This window comes from Balaenoptera borealis (assembly GCF_965194805.1).
Source record: "Balaenoptera borealis genome assembly, chromosome: 3".
Taxonomy (NCBI): domain Eukaryota; kingdom Metazoa; phylum Chordata; class Mammalia; order Artiodactyla; family Balaenopteridae; genus Balaenoptera; species Balaenoptera borealis.
Genome location: NC_138866.1, coordinates 53293422 through 53318870, shown reverse-complemented (window position 1 = coordinate 53318870; position 25449 = coordinate 53293422). Strand labels below are relative to the sequence as shown.

Below are 25449 nucleotides of genomic sequence, written 5' to 3'. Positions count from 1 at the left end.
CTGGGCTGCAAGTATCTTTTTAATTAGTGTTTCTGTTTTTTTCTGGATATATACGCAGGAATGAAGTTGCTGGATTTTATGGTAGTCCTACTTTTAGTTTTTTGAGGAACCTCCATACTGTTTTCCATAATGGCTGTACCAATTTACATTCCCACCAACAGTGTACGAGGGTTCCCTTGTCTCCACATCCTCTTCAACATTTGTTATTCGTAGATTTTTTGATGATAGTCATTCTGACAGGTATGAGGTGATATACCTCATTGTGGTTTTGATTTGCATTTCTTTAATAATTAGCGATGTTGAGCATCTTTTCATGTGCCTCTTAGCCATTGGTATGACTTCTTTGGAGAAATATCTATTCAAGTCTTCTGCCTATTTTTTTGTTGGATTTTTTTTTTTTTTCATATTGAGTTGTGTGAGCTGTTTGTATATTTTAGATATTAACCCCCTGTCAGTCACGTCATTTGCAAATGTCTTCTCCAATTCTGTAGGTTGTATTTTTGTTTTGTCAATGATTTCCTTTGCTGTGCAAAAGCCTTTAAGTTTAATTAGGTCCCGTTTGTTTATTTTTGCTTTTATTTCTTTTGGAAAACTGATCCAAGAAAATATTGCTGCAATTTATGTCAAAGATTGTTCCTCCTGTGTTCCTTTCTAGGAATGTTATGGTTTCATGTCTTACATTTAGGTCTTTAACCCATTTTGAGTTTATTTTTGTATATGGTGTAAGGGAATGTTCTAATCTCATTGTCTTAACTTTGGCTGTCCAGTTTTCCCAGCATCACTTGTTGAAGAGACAGTCTTTTCTCCATTGTATATTCTTGCTTCCTTTGTTGTAGATTAATTGACCATAGGTACGTGGGTTTAGTTCTGGGTTCTCTATTCTGGTCCATTAATCGCTGTGTCTTTCTTGTGCCAATATATTTCTGGAAAATTTTATAATTCCTAATTCAATTTCTTTATTTCTTTTAGGTCTGTTCTTTTCATTCATTCCTAATTTTGGTAATTTATGTCTTCTCTTTTTTCAGTCTAGCTAAAGGCTTGACAATTTTGTTGATCTTTTCAAAGAGACAACTTTTGGTTTTACTGATATTCTCTATTATTTTTATGTTTTTTTATTATTTCTTTCTGACCTAATCTTTAATATTTCTTTTTCTATTTATTTTGTGTTTATTTGCTCATCTTATTCAGCTTTTTAGGTGGAAACTCAGGTTATTGATTTAAGATCTTCCTTTTCTGATATAGGTATGAAAAACTATAAATTTTCCACTAAGCACTGCTTTAGCTGCAGTCAATAAATTTTGATATATTGTGTTTTCATTTAGTATTTATTGTTTATTGTGTTTGTTTATATATTGTGCTTTTATTTTTTCAGTCCAAAATATTTTCTAATTTTCTTGGTGATTTTTTCCTTGACCCATGAGTTATTTGGAAGTGTGTTGCTTAATTTTCAAATATTTGGTGATTTTCCAGATTTCTTTCTGTTGTTGATTTTTAATTTAATTCTGTTGTGGTTGAAGAACATACTTTGTATTATGCCAGTCCTTTTAAGTTAACTGAGACTTGTTTTATAACTTAACATATGTTCTATCCTAAAGAATAATCCATGTGCACTTAAAAAAAAAGTGCATTCTGCAGGGAGAACAAGGTTAGGTGATAGTATTGTTCCAGTTTTCTTATACTTGCAATGTTTTCTCTAGGTGGTTTATTAATTATTGAGAGTGGGGTATTGAGATCTCAAAATAAAATTGTTGAATTGTTTTATCAGTTTTTGCTGTGTTCAAGTTGATATTATTAGGTGAATAAACATTTATAGTTGTTCTGTTTTCCTGGTATATTGTCATGTTATTATTATTATGAAATTCTCTTTTTTGTCTCTGTTTTTTGCTGTAAATTCTATTTTTGCCTTACACTACTCTAGCCAGTCTGTAGTTCTTATTGTTACTATCTGCATAGTACATATTTTTTCTTCCTTTTGATGTCAACTCATTTGTATCTTGAATCTAAAGTCTTTTCTCTTATAGGTGGCATGTAATTGGATATTGCATTTGTAATCCAGTCTGAATGTCTCTGCTTTATCTTTGGAATGTTTAGACCACTCACATTAATGTTATTATTGATATCTCTAGATTTACCTTTGCCATTTTGCTATTTGTTTTCTTTATGTCTTCTTTCTTTTGTATTACTGTGTTCCTTCTTGACTGCTCTCTTTTGTGTTATAAACACTTTTTAATTACTTATTATTTTAATATGTTTTTAGTGGTTATTCTGTGGAATACAATATGCATCTTAATTTATACAATTTACCTTAGACTGATACTAACTTAATTCCAGTAAAATAGAGAACCTTTCTCCAATATAACTCTGCTTCTTCCACATTCTTTTATGCTGTTATTGTCATATATATTACATCAAGATCTGTTAAAACTTGACATTATAGTATTATAATTGTTGCTTTATACAATCTTATGTTTCTTCTTGAAGTTAAGAGAAGAAATGAAAAAATTATTTATAGAGTCTTCTAAATTAACCGACGTATTTACCATTTTTGGTGCTCTTCATATTCCTGTGGATTTCTGCCATTTCTACCTTTCAGCCGGTGAGGTTTCCATCATCTGACAATTGACTTGTGTGTTGGTATAACACGTTAATAGTTCAGGCTGTTTTTGGATCTGTTCTGGGTTTTACTTTATGCTCAGTCATTTCAAATCCCTATGTGCATGTTTACAGCTTTATGGGAGACCAGGAGTGTGAGAATAGCTTGGGGCCTCTCTGACACAACTGTGCATGTGCAGAGCTTCATCCAGGAAAATACTTAGTCCAATCAGTACCACAGCTTCACCTAGTAGAGCAGAGCTAAAACTCACACTGACAGAACTTGGGGAGGAGTGAGTGTGTGAGAGCTTCCCCCAAACAGAGTGTCACAAATTTTTACTGTTCTTACCTGAATTGCAGCAGTTTTTCAAACATAAATGCTTCTTAGATTATTGTATCCCTGTGGTTGGTTTCCAGGAACACTGGTTTTCTTACATTCTTTTTTTTTTCTTTCTTTTTTTTGTGGGGGGATCATATTTGACCAGGTTTATAGTGCCTTTAGAAAATGAAATTGCTATTCTCATCACTTGGCTGTAGCCAGAATTCTCACTGAGGGTACTATTTTTTGAGGAATAGGGGAATATCTACTGGAAAAAATTATCCAAATTAGAGTATATTTCTTCCCAACATTTATAGCTAAAGCATTTCTGTCAAATGAAACCAAACTGAATAATGTCAAATCATTACCACAGGAGGTAGAGCCTAACAAAAAGAAATACTGATTATCTATAAGGGAGATAAAGAAAATAGCTAAGGTGAGGTTAAGAAAGGAGTATCAGATTAAAAATCCTGTGTATACCCCAAGTCTAGTGTAAAGAATTCAAGAAAGTATGTGGATGGGTAATTTGGGGGCAGACTAATAGTGAAAAATGATTCCTTGTTGAAATGAGAGTCAAATTAGTCATAACCATAAATGCTGTTGGAAGTCCTGGATTTGTGTAGTGATTTAACTTGTGTGATAATGTTTAAGTATTGCTTTTAATAATGAACTGCCTGGTTTGCCTTTTTAGTGGACCTAAACCTTGGAAGGAATCTTATTCTAATTTAGTTTTATATACTTCTTAGGGGTATTTTGAAGGTTAATGCTTATTTTGCTGTTTAGTGCTTCATTAAGCCCTCTTGGAAGAATGTGCAACTCTATTACTAATATACTAAATAGGTAATGCATTCTAGAAAAATTTCTAAAGTCTTAATCCTAAGAGAAAAACTAAATTCAATTACCTTTTGAGAAGTAAACCAAAAGGAAGGGAGTATGTAGATGTTAACTAGATTTTTGTGTTTTTCTTTCTTTCTTTCCTTCTTTCTTTTTCTTTCTTCCTTTCTTTTCTTTCTTCTTTCTTTCTTTCTTGTACTTGATATTATAGCGGAGTTTTTTAAAATTTTTATTGAAATATAGTTGATATACAATATTATGTTAGTTTCAGATGTACAGCAAAGTGATTCAAGTATTATATAAATACATATATTCTTTTTTTGCATTCTCTTCCATTATAGGTTATTACAAGATGTTGAGTATAGTTCCCTGTGCTGTACAGTTGGACTGTCTTGATTTTTGGTTTTAAAAGCGAGAATATTTTATATTAACTTTGAAAGTTCACTAAATAGTAGAGGTAGTCTATTTACAGCAATAGAAGCTAGGTGAAATGCAGTTGAAGTGAGAAGTTAGAATGACTGGAGAAGAATAAGGACAAAAATGGCACATAAACCAGGGGAGTTGAACATTTCAATAAGGGAGTTAAATGTCAGATACTATAAAGGAGATGAAAACTGAGAAAAGGACTTTGGATTTGGCTAGTAGAAAGTATGTGATAAATCTCCAGTTCTGTTATCTGGCTTTACATTACCAACATATGAGGGACTGTGTCCCAATGCCAGCTTTACAAGCTGGATCTAAATTTGAATATTTTTCAAATTACAGGCCAGCACTAAAAGATGTTATGTGTGGACTTTTTTTACTTGTCACTGGAAATGAAATTTCCTAGAGTCCTATTATGGTACCATGTAATCTTTTGTCAGGTCTAAAAGATTATTTATCCTTTCACAGTGATTGGGTGCTTGGAAAACTATGGTTTATATGTCTGTTCTTAGTTTTTGCATGTCACTGTATTAGTTATCTGCTGCTGTAAAACAAATTACTGCAAACTTAGTGACTTAAAACAATACACATTGACTTCCTATTCCTCTCCAACATGCTAAAAAGTTGGAAATTGTCTCTCCTATATTTACAGCAAGAAAAAAGCTGTACAAATTGAAAACCAACAACATTTTTTGGACTTTTCAGAGAACTGAATTCGTTCAGTAAACTGCCACTCAGAAACTTGGAGTGACAGGTGAATCCAGAGAGGCATACCCAAGATCTGCTTTACCTGGAACAGAAGACACTGTAGGTGTAAACTGTTAGGAACATTTAAGTGGTGATTTTGTTGAATTGCTAGAGGTTTAGTGTGGACAAGCATGAAAGTGAGAAACTTCTGGTTTTAGAGGGGTTCTCAAACTTACATGGACTTTACTTCCAGGAAGCCTACCATATTTTCATGATGAAGATCTGAGAAATATCCCTTGTTGCTCTGGCAGTGAGAGAAGAAGGAAGAGTAATCTTTGTGAGAAGCGATCCGAACCTTCTCCATAATAGAGGTTCAGTCTCCAGGGAAAAAATTTTAGCAGAGACATGTCCCAGAGCTGTGAATGAAAAGCATTTACCTCATTCCAGGCTTCAAAAGCTTCCTGTCTCACCTGAGGGGAAGCTACACAAAAAGAAACACTTGTGAAAGTCACTGACTAGACATACACACCCGTGAAAAGACTGAGATCTAAATGGAAGATTGCAGAATTGCCCTCTCCCCAACACTTTACCATAATCACCCCAGTAGGGCTCCAGAATAATAATAACAGATTATATTTGACTGAGCTGAGACACAGACTGTTTCTGAGGAAGAGTACTTAGGGAATCCCCAAAACAGGAGACAAAAACAAAAATGCTAGGGAAATTGAAACTTCTGGCACCTACAGCTATATAAAAAATTAAACAAAGCCCAATTATTAGCCAGATGAGTGTAAATCTTTACATTAGAGGTCTGTTTACCTCAGTTCCTATTGCCCAATAACATGCCTAGCTTTCAACAAAAAAACACAGGGCACCCTAAAAGGCCAGAAAGAACGAAGTTAGGAGACATAAACAAGCATCAGAAGTCGGCCTCAGATATGACACAGACGTTGGAATTAACAGACAGGAAATTTTAAAATCTATGATTACATGAAGGGATCTAATGGAAAAAAACATACAAAATGCAAGAACAGATAATGTAAATAGATAAATGGAAATTCTCAGAAAGGATCTGAAGGAAAATGGTAGGAATTATATATATATAAAAAATATGCATATAAAACAAATGAATATATATTTTATATATATATGTATATATAAAACAAATGAATCATGCCTATGATGAGTTCATTAGAAGACATGGTACAGCTGAGGAAAGAATCAGTGTGCTTAATGATGGGTCTAAGAAACTTCCCAAAATGAAATGCGAAGAGGAAAAGAATAAAAAAACAAAAAATACACATGCCAGAACTGTGGGAAAATTTCAAAAGGTGTAACATATGCATAATTAGTATTCCATGTGGAGAAGAGGGAAAAGAGCAGAAGAAATATTTGAAGTAATACTGTCTGAGAACTTTCAAAATTAATGGCCGACATAAAACCACTGATCCAGGAAGTTCAGAGTACAGCAAAAAGAATGCATACCAACAAAACAAAACAAAATTATACCTAGACATATCATATTCAGACTGCAGAAAACCAGTCACAAGAGAAGATCTTGAAAGAAGTCAGAGGAAAATAATACCTTACTCATAGAGGGACGAGAATTAATTCAGAAGCCACTCAAATGAGAGGAGAGTGGAGTGAAATATTTAAAGTGATGAAAGAAAAAATACTACCTATCTAGAATTCTATATCCACTGAAATAATCCTTCAAAAGTGAAGGAGGATTAAGACGTTCTCAAAGAAAAATTGAGGGACTTCATATCTAGCAGACCTGCCCTGCAAGTGTTGTAAACAGAAGTTCCTGAGGGAGAAGGAAAATGATATATTACAAACTTGGATCTCAAAACAAGCATCAGAAGTAATAAATGGAGATAAGATAAAATCTTTTGTTTTTTTAAATTCTTGATTAATCTAAAAGATAACTCTTTACTTAAAGTAATAATAGTAACAATGTATTGGGTAATTAGTGCAAGGGATAGGAGGGAGGAACTGGAGCACTCTGTATTAGGTACTTGCACTACATGTGGGGAAGAATAGCATTATTTGAAAGTGGACTTTCATTAGTTAAAAATGTATACCGTAGCTGTCCAGTTTTCCCAGCACCACTTATTGAAGAGGCTGTCTTTTCTCCATTGTATATTCTTGCCTCCTTTATCAAAAATAAGGTGACTATATGTGTGTGGGTTTACATCTGGGCTTTCTATCCTGTTCCATGACCCAGCAATCCCACTACTGGGCATATACCCTGAGAAAACCATAATTCAAAAAGAGTCATGTACCATAATGTTCATTGCAGCTCTATTTACAATAGCCAGGACATGGAAGCAACCTAAGTATCTACTGACAGATGAATGGATAAAGAAGATGTTGCACATATATACAATGGAATGTTACTCAGCCATAAAAAGAAACAAAATTGAGTCATTTGTAGTGAGTGGATGGACCTAGAGTCTGTCATACAGAGTGAAGTAAGTCAGAAAGAGAAAAACAAATACCGTATGCTAACACATATATATGGAATCTTAAAAAAAAAAAAAAAAGGTTCTGACGAACATAGGGCCAGGACAGGAATAAAGATGCAGACGTAGAGAATGGACTTGAGGACACAGGGAGGGGGAAGGGTAAGCTGGGTAGAAGTGAGAAAGTGTTGTGGACATATATACACTACGAAATGTAAAACAGATAGTGGGAAGCAGCCACATAGCACAGGGAGATCAGCTCAGTGCTTTGTGACCACCTAGAGGGGTGGGATAGGGAGGGTGGGAGGGAGACGCAAGAGGGAAGAGATATGGGGATATATGTATATGTATAGCTGATTCACTTTGTTATAAAGCAGAAACTAACACACCATTGTAAAGCAATTATACTCCAATAAAGATGTTTAAAAAGTATACTGTAAACTGTACGGTAACCACTAAAATAATTTTCAAAGAAGTATAACTGATAAGCTAAAAGAGGCCACCCTTAACAAGTGGGCCTCTCCATAGGGCAGCTCGCCAAATGGTAGCTTTTTTCATCTGATTTTATCAGATAAACCTAGTGCTATAATTGACTGAGCTGTACCATTTTTTTCCCCCAAATTAGAGTTGATGCTGACTTTCTCAAAGAAATACATTTGATATTAAAACATTCACTCAATTTTAAATACAGGACATTCTCCTGTTCTTTAGACTAATGTTGAGAGTTTAAAGTAGCTGTACAGGCATGATCTTCTGTCAGTTTGAACAGAATCTGACTAATCCACCTGACATTAATTCATTTAAGTCCTCTACTTATCTGCAATAGAGAGGAAAGCTGTCAGAAAGTTCTTGTATCATAGCTGAAATATAGCTGCCAAAGTTTATTCTTCATACTGTCAGATGTAGAAAGAATCTTATTCTTAGTGTGCCAAATATACTTCCACTGTTCTTGGTTTACAAGCATAGTATGGTGTTTGCTTTAATGAAAGTGGAGTAGATTCTTGTGGTTTACAAAAGTGTCAGTGCATAGTATTTTCAGAATTGGGAGAATTTGTAATTTCAATATTAACCAATCTTTGATATTTTTCTTTATAGATAATAACATTTAATTTTTAGATAATCAGTGTGAAAATAATGCCCTCAAAAAAAACACACTATATTCTTAGTCTTGTGCAAGCTAAACAGAATTCTTAAGTCCTCTTTACATGTTGATCACCTACTTAAATTCTTTTTACTGAGTTAATTAAATGTCTGTGGTGGTTTATGCCTCATATTTTTTAAGTATCAAAAATACATCGTGTTGCATTCAATCTTTTCGTATATCAAATTACTGACCTTGAGCTAATTGCCACAAAGATTTTGTGGTGAACATCTTGTGTGGTGAACATCAGAGCAACAGGGAATTCTGGGAAACTGTAGAGAGAAAGAAGACACGAAAAACATTGGTACTAGGGATAACCAATGTTATGAGTTCATTTATTCATTGAATAACTATTTACTGAGTATCACAGAGCTAACATTGAATGAAATTTAAAGGGACATCTTCCTCAAGATACTTTATAGCCTTCTGCTTGAACACTGTTGTAATAAATATACAAATTTATAACTGCTACGATATGAATGTTCCTCCTATAATTGTATAGTGCACAACCTGTTCAACACTGAAGGTGATCAAGAACAATTATGTCCTTGCCCTCTTGGAGAGACACAAAAATAAAGATATATAAAGAAATAGTTACATGGTCTGATTAAATATTATTTTGGGGAAGAAAAAAAAAGCACATGAAAAAGAGAATAATAATTTCAAAAGAGCTATTAGAGAATGTCCCTTTTGCCAGGGGATATTGACATTGAGATCTCAAAGATGAGAAGAAACCAGACATGTGAAAAGCGTAGGGAAGAAGAGTGAACCATATGTATAAAGGCTATGATGCGTGAAAGAAGCAGTTATATGTGAGGACTAGAAGAAAGCTAGATTGGCCTAGGAAACAGGAGAGAGAATAGAATAACTGGAAACAGCTACATGTCTAATGACGAGAAACAGTTTTATAAATTATGGTCCATTTGTATAAAACAACATTCTGTAGCCACTAGTGAACATGTTTCTGAAGGCTATTTTATGGTATGTGAAATTATTCATAATAACTAAAAAGCAGGATATAAAATCACCATATGTGTATGTATATGTGTTATATAATCTCCCAATTTCATTATGTCTGAAAAAATGGACTATAGATATATTTAAAGCAATTATCTGTAGTGAGATTATGAGTGATTTAAATTTTATTTTAGTACTGTTTATTTTTTTTTTAATTTTTAAGGTATTCTAACATGTATGCAAGAGACATATATAAAAATTTTGATGCTGCATTGTCATAGCAAACAAGTAGAATAAAACTAATTATTGCTCAATAAGGGAATGGATTAATAGACTGTTTTATTGGTGCAATAGAATATTCTGCATCAAATCAAATGGAAAAAAGAAATTAGAACATTCATTAACAAACATAAATATTAAAAGTATAATTTGGAAGCAAAGTAAAGTTAGATGCAAAAATGTAGCTATAATGTGATAGCTTATGTAAATTAAAAAACAGTATTCTATATTATTTATAGTTAAAATTATATATATGAATTTTAAAAATTCCATGCTATAATGATAATCCCTAGTTTCAGAAAAATGAAAAATGATTATCTTAGGGGAGGGAGGGAAGAGAAATGGATAAAGCAGTAGCTTTAGCTACATTTATAATTTTATTTATTTATTTATTTTTTAAAGAAATGCAAATTTATTTATTTATTTATTTTTGGGCCATGCCCCAGGGCATGTAGGATCTTAGTCCCCCAACCAGGGATCGAACCCCCGCCCCCTGCATTGGAAGGGCAGAGTCTTAACCACTGGAGTGCCAGGGAAGTCCATATGATTTTATTTTTTAAACAGATTACTCTGAAGTAAATATGATAAAAAATTAACACTATTTAATCTTGTACCCTTTATACTATTCTGTATGTTAAAATATTTTTTAAAGTACATTTAAAAATTCTTATATTAAAAATGTTGACTCATAACCCCATGGGTATTATTACTTAAGGAATAACAAGGAAGACATATACTGGAGCATCTGAAGTCAACGTAATTTAAAAGTTTTACAGTGAAGTAAAATATGCATAGTGAAAAGAACATAAAGTACATATGCACAGTTTAGCAAGTAGTTATTAAGTAAATGCCCAGAAAATCACTGTTCAGGTCAAGAAATAGAACATTATAGCAGCTAGAATTAAAATGACTTAGGTTTTCCTAGTTTTGAATTTTTTGTTAATGAAAGTATATTTTTGTGTATATACATGTATGTATGTATACTTGTATTCTTTTGTTTCTGCTTTAGTTCAATATTTGTGTTTGTACAGTTATCTATGATGTTGCATTAGGTGTCATCTCATTTCTGTTGCCAAATGGTATTTATCCATTCACCTGTTAATGGACATTTGGGTTGTTTTCATTTTTGGCTACATAAGGAATGCTGCTCAGCAAATGTATATAGTGTATAAACATAAGTGTGCATCCTAGTGTACACATGAAGGAGTTTCTTTAAGGCAAATGCTTAGGAATGAGATTAAAGGTCATAGAGAATACTATCTTTAACTCCACTGTTTTACTAAACTGTCTTCCAAGCTGGTAGTACCAGTTTGTACTCCTACCAGAAGGTTATCAAAGTTCCAATTTCTTTACCTCTTCACCAACATTAGTTGTAATCATATTTAAAAATTTTCACCAATGGAGTGAGCATCTAGTAGTATCTCTTTGCAAGCAAAATTATTGTTTCCCTGGTTAGTAATGAGGTTGAGCCCAATTTCAAGTGTTTATGGATCACTTGGATTTACACTTTTTAAATATTCCCGTGCATGTCTTTTGCACATTTTTCTTTTGGAGTGTTTGGATTTTTTTTTTTTTTTTACGGACAAAGTATTTTTATGTTTTCTGATTACTAGGGTCTTTGTTAGATATATATCTTGCAACATTCTTTTCCCATTGTGGTGCTTGTTTTTAACTTTAAAGTGTATTTTAATGAGAAGGCCTTAATTTTTATCCAAATTTATTAATTTTTTTGTTTATGGTTTATAAATTTTTTGTCTTGTCTAGAAATCTTTCCCTACACAGATGTTATGAAAATACTCTCCTGTATTATCTTCCAGTACTTTGTAGTTTTGAGCTACTTATTTGGTTCTACCTTTTTTTTTTTTTTTAATTAATTAATTAATTAATTTTATTTTTTTTGGCTGTGTTGGGTCTTCGTTTCTGTGCAAGGGCTTTCTCTAGTTGTGGCAAGCGGGGGTAGCTCTTCATCGCGGTGCGCTGGCCTCTCACTATCGTGGCCTCTCTTGTTGCGGAGCACAGGCTCCAGACGCGCAGGCTCAGTAGTTGTGGCTCAGGGGCCTAGTTGCTCCGCGGCATGTGGGATCTTCCCAGACCAGGGCTTGAACCCGTGTCCCCTGCATTAGCAGGCAGATTCTCAACCACTGTGCCACCAGGGAAGTCCTTGGTTCTACCTTTGATCCATCTGGAATTGATTCATTTCAAATTAAAATTTTCCTTCCCCCGATCCTTATTTACCTAAGAGTTTGATGAAAAAAAAACCAAAAAACGAAAAACAAAGTAGGATTTCTGACAATGATCTTTGAGGAAATGCTGAAGACATTTTTAGGAATGGAAATTTAATATCGGGTGGGCCAGAAAGCTAGATTTACAATGAAATATAAATTCAAGTCCATTTCATTTGATATCGTGCTGATCTGCACAGTTCAGGAAGAAATAAATGAGTTAATCAAAGACAATTTAGAAATCAATAAGAAAAGGATGTGTCTGAGTTTATTGGGGATTGAGGCATGTTTTAATGATTAATGGTATTTAACCAAATTTGGGGCTGCAAATAAAACACCCCAAGAAAGAATAGATAGATAAGGATGTGGAGGAGTAGGGAAAGGAAAAAGTGTACCCACAGAGTTTAGTTAATTTTACTGTTTTCATTGATGATAAATAGAAACAGAAATATGGTCAATTATAAAAGGTTGATTAAGGATTTTTTTCATTAGGATTCTGACTACATTTAAAATAAGCAGAAAATAATAGGTGAACCACCAGCAATTCAACTGGGGTAGAATATTCCAGTTTCTGTAGTAAACTGGAAAGCAGAATTTATCATCAATGTGGTTTATTTTAACTTTTATTTATGAGTGACATGATATAGCTGAGGTTTGCTCTGTTTTAATGTAAAAAGTGATGAGGATAGATAAAGAATGGCAGCAACGTAGTGCTTTTGACTTGGGTGATGGCTATGTGGACACTCATTGTACTCTTTTTTTTTTTTTCCTCCGTGTTTGAATTCCATAATAAAAAGTTAAAAATATATAAAGCTGTATTTGAGGAAGTTATGTGTTAAGGGATAAAAAATATAAAAGCTAAGTTAATATACATTTATTCTGGGTAAGAAAACTACTTTGTAAATAAATATGTTTCCATCTCTCTATCCATCTCTATTCATTTATTTTTGCATTCAAACATCTATTTGTCCAACAATGCAATATATACTGAACCCTCACAACTCTATGATGGTGTGCAGATCACTGGAGAATATAGTGTTTAAGACAAGGTCACAAAAACACAGAACTGTGGAACTCAAAAAAATCTTGAGGCTCATTTACCCTAACCTGTTTTTTATAAATGATTACCCTGAGTCTCAAGAGATTAGGCAATTTACCTGAGATCACAAAGTTTTTAATGACAGAGAAACATATCCAAGATTTTAGAGTTTTCTCATGTTGTATGTGATGGGTCATATGGACAGACTTGATATAACAAAATTATTCATTGGGCTCCATCTACTGCAATAGTGAAAGACTGCCATGCGAGTGATAATAGAATTGTGCTTCTGTATATTTATAAAAAGTCATTTTCTAGCAACAGTGGACTGAAACCATTGAATTTTTCAGTAACATCTAATTCTGCTACGTTCAGGTCCATCCTTAAGTGCTGTGAAAAAAAAGGTTTTACAGATGGGGGAGTAGTAAGAAAGCATGCATTAGAAACCTAAATAACTGGCAGATTCACCTTGGGGATTTTACTAGAAAAGGCAGTTTCTGTGGGATAAAAAGTATTTTGACATGCAAATATCTTAATAACTCTGTAAAGTTGTCAGTTTTTCTTAGGGGAATTTTCTCTATCAAGATAAATTAGTTTTGCCTTTTTGAGATTTCAAAATGAGAGTTTTAAGACAGCAAATAGCCAGTGACTAGAAAAGCAGTAAACTTGCTCTGCCTTAGTTATATGAAAAATACTCAAAACTTTTGCAATGCCTGTCATAAGAAAAATGTGTGTAATTTGGAAAGAAAGTAAGTGAAGTTGTGTAGTTTGATAGATATCTGTGGCCCTGACCTCTATGAATTACTAGCTGAGTGATCTGGGATATGTTACTAAATCTCTCTGTGCCTGTTTCCTCAGCAGGTAAATGAGGCTAATATTGGAAGCTATTTCATAGGATTTGGGTGAGGATTAAATGACATTATATAAAGTTCTTAGACCAGTACTTGGCAAACTGGTCAGTAGTAGTTAGTAAGTGTTCATTACTACTTAGTATTGTCTGATTCAACAATATAACAATTTATGATAGAAAAATCAATTAGCTAATCACTATTAGCTAAGTGAACTAGAGCACTAATTTTCTTTTCTCCCCCCAGTTTTATTGAGGTATAATTGACAAACAATTGTAAGATATTTAAAATGTACATTGTGATGATTTGACATACGTGCACATTGAGAAAGGATTCCTCCCATTTAGTTTATTAATGCATGTATCACCTCACATATTAATCTTTTTTTTCCTGAAAACATTTAAGTTCTACTGTCTCAGGAAATTTCAATTTTACAATAAAGTGTTATCAACAGTAGTCACCATGTTATACATTAGATCCTTAGACCTTATTTATCTTATAGCTGAAAGTTAGTACACTTTACCAACCTCCCCATAATTCCCCTACCCTCCATCCCTGGTAACCACCAATCTACTCTCTGTTTCTATGAGTTTGACTTTTGTTTTTTTCCAGATTCCACATATGAATGATACCATGCAGTATTTATCTCTGGCTCATTTCACTTAGCATAGTGCCCACAAGTTCCATCTGTGTTGTAGTAAATGGCAGGATTATCTTTTTTCTCATGGCTGAATAATAATCCATTGTGTGTGTATATATATACACACACATACATATATATATATATATGGCACATCTTCTTTATCCATTCATCTGTTGTCGACATTTAGGTTGTTTCCACATCTTGTCTACTGAGAATAACACTGTAGTGAACATGGGAGTGCAGATACCTCTTCAATATCTTTCCTGTTTTCATTTCTTTTGGATATATACCCAGAAAAGGGATTTGATGGTTCATAGAGTAGTTTTATTTAAAAAAAGTTAGGGACCCTCCATAGAGTTTTCCACAGTGGCTACACCAGTTTACATCTACCAGGAGTGCACAAGTGTTCCCTTTTCTCCACATCCTCCCCAACATTTGTTATTTCTTGTCTGATAATAACCATTCTAACAGGTATGAGGTAATATCTCATTATGGCTTTGATGTGCATTTCCATGATGATTAGTTATGTTGAACATCTTTTCATGTACCTAATGGCCATTTGTAAAACTGTGCAGTTCTCTGCCCATTTTTAAATTGGATTATGTTTTTGCTATTGAGTTCTATGACTTTGTTATATTTTTTGGATATTAACCCACATCATATATACGATTTGCAAATATTTTCTCCCACTTGGTAGGTTGACTTTTTATTTTGTTGTTGATGGTTTTGTTTGCCGTGCAGAACATTTTAGTTGGATATAATCCCATGTATTTTTTTCTTTTTTTGCCTTTGCTTTTGATGTCAGATCCAAAAATCATCACCAAGACAGATGTCAAGGAGCTTGCCACCTATGTTTTCTTCTAGGAGTTTTATGGTTTCATGTCTCACATTCAAGTTTTTAATTCATTTTTGGTTGATTTTTGTGTATGGTATAAGATAGGGGTCCAGTTTCATTCTTTTGCATATGGCTATCCTGTTTTTCCAACACAATTTATTGAAGAGATTCTCCGTTCCCCGTTGTTTGTTCTTAGTTCCTTTGTCATAAAATAATTGATGATTGGGTTTATTTTTGGTCTCTCTATTCTGTTCCATTCATTTTTTTATTCAGGTATAGTTGATTTACAGTACTATGTTAATTTCAGGTATACAGCATAGTGATTCAGTATTTTTACAGGTTATACTCAATTAAAACTTATTACAAGATAATAGCTGTAATTCCCCATGCTATACAGTATCTCCTGTTGCTTATCTATTTTATACATAGTAGTTTGTACCTCTTAATCCCATACCCCTAATTTGCCCCTCCTCTCTTCCCTATCCCCATTGGTAACCACTAGTTTATTTTCTATATCTGTGAATCTGTGTCTGTTTTGCATATACATTCTGTTTTGCATATACATTCCACATATAAGTGATTATCATACAGTATTCTTTTCTGACTTACTTCACTAAGCATAATATTCTTTAGGTCCATCCACATTGCTGCAAATGGCAAAATTTCATTTTTATGGCTGTGTAATATTCCCTTGTATATATATATACCACATCTTCTTTATCCAGTCATATGTTCATGGGTACTTGTGTTCTTTCCATGTCCTGGCTATTGTAAATAGTGCTGCTGTGACCAATGGGGTACATGTATCTTTTTGAATTAGTGTTTTCATTTTTTTCTGGCCATACCCAGGAGAGGAATAGCTGAATCATGTGATGATTCTATTTTTAGTTTCTTGAAGAAACTCCATACTGTTTTCCATAGTGGCTGTCCAATTTACATTCCCACCAAGAGTGTACAAAGTGTTCCCTTTTCTCCACATCCTCGCCAACATTTGTTATTTGCTTTTTGTTGTTTTTTTTGCTTCTCTGATTGAATGAATTCTACTTCCCTGCCTTTGAGTTTGCTTCTCCTTTCTTCTGCTTGATCTAGTCTGCTCTGAATCCCTCTGTTGAATTTTTCAGCTCAGTTATTCTATTCTTCAGCTTTGTGTTTTCATTTGGTACTTTCTTATATTTTCCATCTCTTTGTTGAAATTCTCACTTTGTTCATGCATTGTTCTCCTGACCTCAGTGAGTATCTTTATAACTGTTATTTGAACTCTTATTAGGTAAATGATTTTCCCATTTCATTGTCTTGTTTTTAGAATTTTATCTTGTTCTTTTTTGGAGAACATATTTCTCTGTTTCTTCATTTTCCTTGACTCTCTATGTTGGTTTCTGTGCCTTAGATAACATACCTATCTCTCTCAGTCTTGATAGAGCAACCTTGTGTAGGAGATGCACCTTATCAATTAGTCTAGCCCAAACTCTTGGTTATCTCTCAAACCTCTATGATTGTCAAAGACGCCTTCTTTGTTCTTAGTGGCTTCCAGTAGTTGAGGAGGGTATGCTAAGACCTGTCAGTGTCCCAAAGGGGAGGATTTCAGTCAGCATTTTGCTACAGGCTGATGGAAGCTGAACCCTCAGGCAGCAGCAGGGAAAGTATGTAATTAGGGCCCTTCCTAGGAGAAATTGGGAGATGGGCTTTTTTGCAACTCTGTGCTGGGCCCAGGAGCACATGGAGAGGTGCTCCTGTCAGTTAATAACTTCTTTTTTGTTATATTCCAGTGGGACTCATGAATGTAAGCCTTTTTGTTATTAGAGCCAGGTAATCCAGGTGCTGTCCTTTTGCAGCAGTCAAAAAAGCTTGGTTCCCAGACATCTGTACAAGGTCCTTTCAGGATGATATTGGCAATTTGTAGTGGGCTTAAATAAAAAGGGGAACATAGTGTCTGCTGCCTTCCCCAGTCTCCAAGGAGGATCACAGTTAGTCTTTAGATGCCTGTTAAATTAGAACTGATTTTTGTTTTGTTTTTTGTTTTTTTGATATAGTCTTGTGAGTCTTGTGGACTCCAAGCTCCATTGGCTTTTAGAGCTAGTTGTTTTGGGGACCCATCACTCAGAAGGAGTCTTTAAAGTTGGAGTACTAGATATGAGGTTCAAACCCCCTTTACTCCTCAGGGAGAAGCTGGGAGTTGGGAGTTCCCTCCAAATTGTACGGCAATATGCTGGGGATGGCGTTTTTGGTGAGAATGTGTCTCAGTGTTTCCTACTGGTTTTGTTTTGTGAGTGATGTGTGTATTTTCTCTTTTACTTGCTTTGTAGGGTCCACTCAGCTTGTTTCTGGATTTCTTTCAGAGGGAATTGCTTCATGTATAACTGTAGATTCAGTGTATCTGTGGGAGGAGGTGATTTCAGGAAGCCCCTTTGTCATCATCTTGGACTGGAATCTCCTCTAATTTTCAAATCTGATAATAATTTGGAGGAGTGATTAGTAATTGTCTATCCAGTATTCATTCTCTTTGTCTTCCCTAGAAAGAGGACCCAATTTTATTTGGGATTTAAGAGTGGCCAGGTGTGACAAAATGTATCCTAGATAAAGTCCCTTGTATAAATTCTGTGATTAGATGTATGTATAAATATTGTCTGGAATACTGGGAGGGATACGTCAACGGAAATTCCTCAACTTGGAAGTGCTTCATTTTTTCCTCATCTCTTACTCTTCTGTTTCTTGCCTGTAGTGAGAAAGAGTTTGAGTTGCTATTTTGATCCTCTAAGTGACTTTGAGGATGGAAGCCATGATTAAAAATGGCAGAGCAGGAGGAAGGAGCCTGGGGCTCTGCTGACTTGGTGGTGCTTCTCTACCAGCTTGGCCTTGCCTTTTTCCTAACTTCTAAAAGAAAAACAGAAAAAAGTAAACTTTCATATTGTTTAAGCACAGTTATTTCAAGTTTTTATTGCTAGAAGCCGTATATAAATTTTAACTGATAGATCACCTCTTATGGAGAGTTTTGAAGATATAGGCCCCCAGCTCCAGAGATTTTCATTCACTGGACAAGGTCCAAGGCCAACTAAGTTTGGAACAACTCTACTAGAGTATAATGCTTTAGGTCTCTGGGTCATGGGATTTTATTCCCAGGATACAAATTAGCTTTGTCAGTTCCAGAGACAAATTCCTGTCAAGTGTCAGAGGGACAGTGAAAGGAACTAGTGTGTGGAACATCATGTATGCATTGCTCAGAGAGAAAAACCATTCCTGTTCCACCACCAATGGGTCAATAGCTACATTTTCAAGAAGAGAATTTATATTTGGAGGAAAAAAATATTGGATGGATTTTCAAAGTTTTACGAGATGGGGGTAGGGCAGGAAAGAAAAATAAGGTTTCATTTTGCCGAAATAATGGAATATTCCTGAAATTTGGATACCTATTGGCAAATGTCAAACCTACCCAAAGAAATTCATTTAATATGGTTAGTTTGTGGTTATCAACAAAGTCAGAGGGCCAACGGGCTAAGTTATTTTAATAGTAAGATATGTACTAAATCAAAGTAATTTCAGATCAAATTTTCCAATAGACACTGCAAAAATCAGTACTTAAGGCAAGTTTATGTTGAATAAAAGAAAATAACTATTCATGGCTTAAGAAAAGCATATTCTTGACAATCATTTACAGACAAACATTTCTTGGTCTGTATCAGAGAAAATATCCTCAGAGCCAGTATTGTACATGAATGTAATAGATGAGCCTAAGAAGTCAGCCAGTCTCAACTATGGCAGTTTCATTCAGCAAGATCAAAAAGCCATTTGCCAGCATGATGAAACCTTTTCTGTGAACGTGATCTGCAAGGCTCAGAATTACGCAGCAATTCAACCTTCATTACCTCTCTTTCTTTAACGTAGAAACCCACTTGGCTCATATTTTAACAGTACATCTCTATAATAGGATGGCTACATTGAGATCCTAGGTAGTAAAAAAGTATGCCAAGGTGATTTGGATCCATTTTGTTACCTTCTAAACCTGAGTTCCATAGCTGCAAGGTCAATTTTCCTTACCACTCAATAGTTTCTGCCTAGAGTGGGACACAAAAGCTTACTTTTGATGTATTGGCACCCTTCTACAGAGATGGAAATCCAAGGTTATATCACTCTACATGGAAAATAAAAAGCTTATGATACCTCTTTTAGATGAGAGTTTGTGCTGCTCTCCTTGATGATCATTTTCTGAGCTTTCTTTACTCTGCTGAGTGCAATCGCCCTTCTTAGAGATGACTGCATTTTTGAGTCTGAAGCACTTGTGGGCCCTTTGGGATGAAAAACACTTTCCTTGCTAAGTGCTAACCATTTTTATTGTTATCATTGTTATTAAGTCAATTCCCAAAGTCATATCCACTAACATGGGATTTTCAAAAATGACATATTGCATCAGTGTACTGGGAAATGCTTTTCAGCTGGCTTTCTGACGCCAGCCTCATAAGTATTGCTATTGTGGTGGTACTTTAGGGAATGACACTTCTCTTTGGTGGCTCACAGTGCCCACAGGTAGTAAGCTATTAAGGGAATAATGATGGGCAAAAGCAGGTGGCAGATACTTTTCGACAAGCTCATCTTCCACCTAAGGCATCTGTTGTTTAAGAATGTATGTAGTCACTGTACATAAAGACTGGCTCTTGAGAATAATGCAGAGTGATGATATTCAGACACATTCTTTGAGAACCATTAGAGTAATTGGCTTAAAATGCAGTGTGTTAGGAGACATCAATTCCATGAAATATGCCAAGTTTGTAGAAGCACAGCTTTTCTATTTAACTTCCAGAGGGAATTTGTGTAATGCCTTTTCATTACATGATGGAGAAAACTGCCATGCATATAGACCAGAAATTAGGCAACTATACAGAATGAGAATCTAGGGGACAACATTATCATCCAGATTTTCATAGCACTAAGGTAAATCATAAGTACATCTCAAGTATGTAACTCAAAATATGCATTTGATGGTAATGGTTACTAATGTAAAGAAATAGAAGAGTACTTTTGGGGAAGATTTCTGAGGACCTATATCTATGCATCAACTCTAGTATGATATAATTTAGAGTTCTAGTATGAAATAACATAGAAGAAGCTTTTTTTTTTTTTTTTTCTCCATTGCACTTGGTAAGCTCTGCCTATCCTAGGTAAGAGACTAAAAGGAAGCCATGGATGAATTATGGGCAGAGTGCTTAGTCTCAGTGCAGGCTTTGAATTAGCACATACCCGCCACAGCATTTCTCCAGCCATGCCTTACAGATCAGAAATCATAGAGGTGGCCAGGGACTCCACTCCCCCATTCAACCAATACCTTTCTTCAGGAGTCACATGCAGACATTGTATGATGGTCTTCATAAAACTAGATATTGAGCCCTTGAAGGGCAGGCCCTACGGTATAGTTATCTTAATATAACTCACCGTGTCTCAGAGTGACTTGAACAAGGATTCAAAGTGTATCTCCTGAGTTTGATCTTGATTGAGCTATAGAAGAAGTAGGGTTGCATTTCAGGTGTTTTGTATACTAAAATTTGATTAAAAATGTCTCTTTAAAAAGTGAAGAACAGTTACATATATTTTTTATATTCTTTTCTGGTTCCGCAGTTGAATACAACTAGGCCTAGCCCAGATGTTCTTTCTCAAGAGAAAAATTAAAAGGAAGAGAGAGTTTGATCACAAATTCCTTATGGTAAATTTCAGTCTCTGTTATTAAAAGAATTCTGAGCTTGATATTTGTTCTTATTGGGGCCCAGAGATAGCTATGTCTGCTACCTTAAGGAATAATCTCCTGAAACTCTTGAATAACTAATTGTTAAACATGTTTTCAAAAAGTTGCCCTCTGCAGAAAAGAGAAATATAACCTATGTATCTGAGAAAAGGATAAAACCAAATTTTATGTAACATAAAGGATTGAAAGCACTTATATCCTCAAGATTCGTCTCATTTTGAAGATAATTTCAGAATAATTATAAAACCAAGGATGACATGTCTCAATGTTTATGAAAGACAACCCTTGACTTTTCCTGTCTTCTCTTCTTCAGATCCAGGCCAGAGAGGCATCATGATAAGACACTGTCTCCAATATCCTCCCTTAGACAGTCAATAAATGTGACAATGTCTTTGTTAATAGTCACAATTTGTAAATAATTTCACTTAATTAGTTATGCTTTTGAGAAGCCAAAATCCTCTGAAGTCTCTTCCTTACTTCTTATCTTAGAATAATTGAGAAAAGTTGGTTCTAAATTCAGTTACAAAATTAAACTGAAACTGAGAGTTATGACTAAAATTGATAAATACTGACAGCCTACAAGATTCTAGATTGGCCAAACTGTCACTTCCATCTCTCTACAAATGGCAAGAATCCATAAATTAATATGAAATACTGACTGTATCAAATTTGGACTCGTGCAGGCTATCCAATGAGCAACAAAAGTTGAAATTCTTATAGTAGTGTAGTAACAACTTGTAGAAATAACCATGACTTTTCATCAGTAAGTTAAATATGATTTATTTGTATTTCTATTTAGGTTTAATAAAAATGAGTAAAGTACACGTTTTATAGAACATGTATTAAATGAACCATAAATTAAAAATTTTTATTATATTCTCTTTGATAATGATTTTTATTTTCAATGAGAAGTCAAGATGTTTTTATATAGCTGTAATTTCTTTTTCTCAGTAATACCTGTCACTTTGTTGCAATGGATGAGTAGAATGTTTCTTTTATTTTTAAATATTTATGTGGTAAAAAGATAGTTTCTTATTCCATATAATATATATATATATTTTTTTAATTTTTATTTATTTATTTATTTATTTATTTATTTATTTATTTATTTATTTATTTATGGCTGTGTTGGGTCTTCGTTTCTGCACGAGGGCTTTCTCTAGTTGTGGCGAGAAGGGGCCACTCTTCATCGCGGTGCGCGGGCCTCTCACTTTCGCAGCCTCTCTTGTTGCGGAGCACAGGCTCCAGACGCGCAGGCTCAGTAATTGTGGCTCACGGGCCTAGTTGCTCCGCGGCATGTGGGATCCTCCCAGACCCGGGCTCGAACCCGTGTCCCCTGCATTGGCAGGCAGATTCTCAACCACTGCGCCACCAGGGAAGCCCCATATAATATATTTATTCATCTCTCTCAACTGATTGCCTTCGATTCGATTTCCTTTGATCAAACGTACTTTAAAAATAAAATTATCTCTTTATTTCTGGACTATCAATTACTGCTCTCAGTTTTTTGTCTTGTTATTGCTTTCTCTATACTAATCCACCTTTCATTTTCTTTCTTGCTTTGGTTGAATCATTTTGCAAACTCAAAGCTTACATTTGATTTGTACCATTGATATGAAACATATTATCTTTCATAAGTTGCCCTTGACACTAGTAGTGGAGGCATTAAATACTCAGTAGAAATTATATAAAAAGAAACAGATGAAACTAGTTAGCTAAGATAGTAGTATTTTTATATTGGGCACTTAAATCATATTATGGTAATCCATGTTTTTCAGAAATATGCCAAAAGAGATAAAGAAGAAATACATGGATAGATAGCTATTTTTTTGTAAAGTTGTAGCTATACAACTTTTAAATGATCTTTCTAAGTGCTTTTTAAATTTATCATTTACAAAAGCATATATTTCTCTGGGATATAGGTGATTCATAGTATATTTTGAACATCTGAAGACAGGACTGACCTATCACACTGAAATATAGAAGACACTTTTACTAGTGCATAAAGGAGAATCATGAAGTTCCAGTGTACCAGAATTATACAATTACAGGCTTATGGCAATTTATTTAAATTGGTAATTTAAAAGTCATTTGAATATATGTTTTAAGGTAAGAAAGAGGATGCATACTGGAGAGGAGAGTATTTAGACTTTGAAGTGATTTCTGTGATTATGAATCTCTTTGTTATTAATTATGCTATTATAGGTAGATTATGTAATCTTTCTGAGCCTCAGTTCCATTTTATATAAAATTGATATGATAATGTATACCTGATAGATTTGTTATAATAAATGTGATATCATGTGTAGATACCCAGTACAAGGTTCTTTTGTATGTTTTATCCTGACAAGTCAAGAATCAATATCAAGAGAGAATGAGATCAAATTTCCATGATGCTAAACCATCAGGCAGACACTCAAGAGTGCTTCTCTGATGTTTAGTGAACCATACAATTTTGTCTCAAATCCATCTTCAAGGGCTATTTTAATTAGTTTTAGTTTGTTTTGTTTTGTTTTAAGAGACTAAGTATCTTGACCTAGATTTAAATGGAATGGTATTTTTCTTTTAATTTAATTTTTATTTTATATTGGAGTATAGTTGATTTACAAAATTTTGTTAGTTTCAGGTGTACAGCAAAGTAATTTAATTATATATATATATATATATATACACATATATCCATTCTTTTTCAGATTCTTTTCCCATATAGGTTATTACAGAATACTGAGTTCCCTATGCTATACAGCAGGTCCTTGTTGATTATCTATTTTATATGTAGTAGTGTGTATATATAACAGCATTATTTCTAATAGCCCCAAGCTGTTGCATAAATGTCCATCAATAGTAGTATGAATAAATTAATTGTGGTATATTGACACAATGTAATACTATACAACAGTGAGAATGAATGAACTATATACAATGACGTGGATGAATGAATCTCATAGACATACTAAAAATACAGGAGAAACTAATCTATGATGTTAGAACTTAGGATAGTGGGGGCAGGGTAGTGACTGGAAGAGAGGATGGGGAGGCTGCTGGGTGCTGATGATTTTCATTTTGTTGATGTGAGTGCTGGTATACATGCTTTCCCTTTGTGAAAATACTTTTTTTTTTAAATTGGGGTATAGTTGCTTTACAATGTTGTGTTACTTTCTGCTGTACAGCAAAGTGAATCAACTATATGTATACATATGGTACAAGTATACAATAGAATATTACTCAGCCATAAAAAGGAATGAAGTTGGGTCATTTGTAGAGACGTGGATGGACCTAGAGACTGTCATACAGAGTGAAGTAAGTCAGAAAGAGAAAAACAAATATCATTTATTAACGTATATGTGGAATCTAGAAAAATGATACAGATGAACCTGTTTGAAAGGCAGAAATAGAGACACAGATGGAGAGAAAAAACGTATGGACACCAAGGGAGGAAGGGAGGTGTGGGATGAATTGGGAGATTGGGATTGACGTATATACACTAATATGTATAAAATAGATAACTAGGGGGGGCCGTCAAGATGGCAGAGCAGTAAGAAAAGGAGATGACCTTCCTCCCCACAAATATATCAAAAATATATCTACATGTGTAACAACTCCTACAGAACACCTACTGAACGCTGACAGAAGACCTCAGACTTCCCCAAAGGCAAGAAACTCCCCACGTACCTGGGTAGGGCAAAAGAAAAAAGAAAAAACAGAGACAAAAGAATAGCGATGGAACCTGCACCTCTGGGAGGGAGCTGTGAAGGGAAAAAGTTTCCACACACTAGTAAGCCCCTTCACTGGCAGAGACAGGGGGTGGGCGGGGGGGAAGCTTTGGAGCCACAGAGGAGAGTGCAGCAACAGGGGTACATAGGGCAAAGTGGAGAGATTCCTGCACAGAGGATCCATGCCGACCAGTACCCACCAGCCTGAGAGGCTTGTCTTCTCACCTGCTGGGGCAGGTGGGGACTGGGAGCTGAGGCTCCAGCTTCGGAGGTCGGATCCCAGGGAGAGGACGGGGGTTGGCTGTGTGATCACAGCCTGAGGGGGCTAGTGTGCCACAGCTAACCAGGAGGGAGTCCGGAAAACAGTCTGGACCTGCCGAAGAGGCAAGAGACAATTGATTCAGGGTCTCTCACAGGGGGAGGGGATTCCTGCTCTGTGCACCCACGGACAGCAGAGCACTGCCTAAATGAGCTCCAGAGACGGGCGTGAGCCATGGCTATCAGCTTGGACCCCAGAGATGAGCATGAAATGCTAACGCTGCTGCTGCAGCCACCAGGAATCCTGTGTGCAAGCACAGGTCACTGTCTACACCTCCTCTCCCAGGAGCCTATGCAGCCCACCACTGCCAAGGTCCCATGATCCAGGGACAACTTCCCTGGGAGACCACATGTCGCACCTCAGGCTGTTGCAACATCATGGCAGCCTCTGTTGCCGCAGGCTCGC

The 25449-nt window shown here is 35.0% G+C and overlaps 1 long non-coding RNA gene across 1 annotated transcript; it reads right to left on the bottom strand.

Moving 5' to 3' along the window:
• Nucleotides 1-3028: 3028 nt before the first annotated feature.
• On the bottom strand, nucleotides 3029-22060 carry LOC309624986. The gene is made up of 2 exons (XR_014242281.1): nucleotides 11869-22060; nucleotides 3029-11549 (listed from the first exon to the last, which is right to left on the bottom strand). It is a non-coding gene; the product is annotated as an uncharacterized lncRNA (long non-coding RNA).
• Nucleotides 22061-25449: the final 3389 nt, after the last annotated feature.